This window comes from Limulus polyphemus, unplaced genomic scaffold, assembly GCF_000517525.1.
Source record: "Limulus polyphemus unplaced genomic scaffold, Limulus_polyphemus-2.1.2 Scaffold4318, whole genome shotgun sequence".
NCBI classification, from domain to species: domain Eukaryota; kingdom Metazoa; phylum Arthropoda; class Merostomata; order Xiphosura; family Limulidae; genus Limulus; species Limulus polyphemus.
The window spans coordinates 2,548-6,020 of record NW_013669928.1 but is presented as its reverse complement, the minus strand read 5'-3'; positions in this window follow the sequence as shown (position 1 = coordinate 6,020).

Below are 3,473 nucleotides of genomic sequence, written 5' to 3'. Positions count from 1 at the left end.
GAATCCATTTTTCATCACCGGTGACAATTCTGTACAAAAATGGTTCACACACATTATATGCCAGAAGAGAAAAAGCAACGTTCACACGTTGGAAAGGTTGACCATCTGAGAGTTCGTGAGGCACCCAAACACCTCCTTTATGGAGTTTTTCCATATTTCTTTGATGTTTACCTTTTGTTTCATGAGAGATAATGCAATTTCAGGACCATTTCACAAATGTGTTGTCTTGGGGTTAGACTCAACAAGCGTCTTCAGAACATCAATATCAATTCCAACATGTCGGCTCTTACCATTACAGTTTTTAAGGCTAAAAACACCTGAACGAAATTTGTTGACACATACGAACATTCAAAACATTTCCGTAAACTTTGATATTCTTTGTGGCTACTGAGGCGTTGTTTCCCTTCTTGTGTTGAAACAGTATTACATGCCGAGTGTGTGTGTGTGTGTGTCTCGTCGTATGTCATCACTATAAGGGATTAGGGTATACTAAACTTTACACATTATATAGGCTACACTAACGTGACGTTTAAGCGGTTCGTTTAACTATAATACGTGATGTACGTTTATTGGGGGGTGGTTAATATCTTGATGACTTAATATAAATGTCGTCTCGATCACTATTGTGTCTTTCCTATTCCAATCAGCCTGATGATCCCTGAAATTGAGCGAAAGTCCTTTTCGGTACAGGATATATCAGATATAGGGTAGTTGACATATTGTTATAAACTCGTCTTCAGGTCAAAGGTAATTTAATGATCTAGAATGACATCATAAACATATAACAACGAGAGGGGGTACAGAAACTTACGAAAAGATTTACATTTTTATTACGTCGTCAAGTGAGCAATCATTCATTTTTAATATTAAACAGTCAGTGTTATACACAATCAATGGTATCAACAAAACGATTAACAGTCAGTGTTATACACAATCAATGGTATCAACAAAACGATTAACAGTCAGTGTTATACACAATCAATGGTATCAACAAAACGATTAACAGTCAGTGTTATACACAATCAATGGTATCAACAATACGATAAAGCATTGTTTTAAGGAATACTTCCTACAGATACAGTAACAAAAGTAGAAAATCAGTAGCGATGTTTTAAGGAATACTTCCTACAGATACAGTAACAATAGTAGAAAATCAGTAGCGATGTTTTAAGGAATACTTCCTACAGATACAGTAACAAAAGTAGAAAATCAGTAGCGATGTTTTAAGGAATACTTCCTACAGATACAGTAACAATAGTATAAAAGCTGTAACAATGTTTTAAGGAATACTTCCTACAGATACAGTAACAATAGTATAAAATCAGTAGCGATGTTTTAAGGAATACTTCCAACGGATACAGTAACAATAGTTCCCCTACTGATATACCCAGTAGTAACAATAGTATAAAATAAGTAGCGTATTCCACTTATTAAGTATTATCTTCCTACATTTTCTAAGTCGTGTTCCAAATTTATTGGCCAGAAAGTCGAATAACTTTCCCGAAAAAGAGAACTACGGGAAGCGGAAAACGAAACGAAAAAGAATAGTAACAATAAAAATATGGTTCTGGAATACAGAAAAACGAAACGAACTAACATATTACGCCAAAAAACAAAAAAACAAACGGAAACTGAGAAGATTACGTATAAAGTCGGCGAATCGGGAGGTAGGTCTTTTGGAAAACATTATATCAACATTAAATATATGATTAAAGCTCCCTAAGCATTTCTACGATACGTTGTCCTATTTGTTGAGTTGAAATCAGCCTACATACGTGACATCGTTTGATAAATATCTGAATAATGTTGCAAGTCAGTTTACCGTTTCTTTCTGTAACTACGTTCCATTCTGTGCTACAGGTGGTACAGGTAGCATGTAAGAGGAGACATATATAAAGATATTAGGTTTCACGTAATTGTATTTTACTTAATGGAGTTTAGATACGACACAATGTCTGGTATCACGTTTTACCTCCATCTTTAATTGTTATGTCTAACAGTATAGATACCATCATGTCTAACAGTATAGATACCATCATGTCTAACAGTATAGATACCATCATGTCTAACAGTATAGATACCATCATGTCTAACTGTATAGATACCATCATGTCTGACCTTATACAGATAATCATGTCTAACCGTATAGATACCATCATGTCTAACTGTATAGATACCATCATGTCTAACAGTATAGATACCATCATGTCTAACAGTATAGATACCATCATGTCTGACCTTATACAGATAATCATGTCTGACCTTATACAGAACAAAACCAAATCGTTTTAAACTGGTTAGTTAGTTTAATGCAAGCTGCAAAAGTACAAAATACAAAGAAATTTTTATAAAAGCGAACTTAATAAATATTCCATAGAAGTCATGCTATTTTCAGTTCCTGTTTTATGCTTTAGTTGTTGTCGGGAATGAAAAGACTGTCACAGTAATTATTTACACTAGAGATAGGGATATTTTGGGGCTAGTAAGTAGAAGTCTGTGATAAATAATTGATTCGTTTCAACAAGAGAAATTTATTTCTGTGTACATTTTTCTCTCGCCTCTAGAAACGACTACAGATAATACACGTGCATACTTTATTGTCTTTCTTTTTGTTATTTCTCTCGCCTCGATACTTAGTTTTCAAGAAACACCTAAAATAAACTTGTAATGTTAGCGTCAAAAACAAGGAGCAAAGTCTGACTTCAAACAGTCAGGAGAAATTTGATTTACTGAGTCATCACTTCTATGAGGAAACTCGAGATACTATAAAACATTTGTTAGAATAAACACAGAATGTACAAGGTCTCTTTGATAAAGACATTATCACTGGTTTCTTACTTTACTAATTAAATATGAACAAGTTAACACACCACTATACCGGTGATTAACAACACTAAGAAATAATGAGTTTAGTATAAACTCATTGTCGTAGATAATAAACCGAAACGTGGGTTTTATAATATTATTGACACTAGCAGTTTGTTAACATGATTTATAATACTATTAAAACAATTTACCATTAACAACAATAGTTTGTTAAACACATGATTTATAATACTATTAAAACAACTTACCGTTAACAACAATAGTTTGTTAAACACATGACTTATAATACTATTAAAACAATTTACCGTTAAAAACAATAGTTTGTTAAACACATGATTTATAATACTATTAAAACAATTTACCGTTAAAAACAATAGTTTGTTAAACACATGACTTATAATACTATTAAAACAACTTACCGTTAAAAACAATAGTTTGTTAAACACATGATTTAAAATACTATAAAAACAACTTACCATTAACAACAATAGTTTGTTAACCACGTGATTTATAATACTATTAAAACAACTTACCGTTAACAACAATAGTTTGTTAAACACATGATTTATAATACTATTAAAACAACTTACCGTTAACAACAATAGTTTGTTAAACACATGATTTATAATACTATTAAAACAACTTAC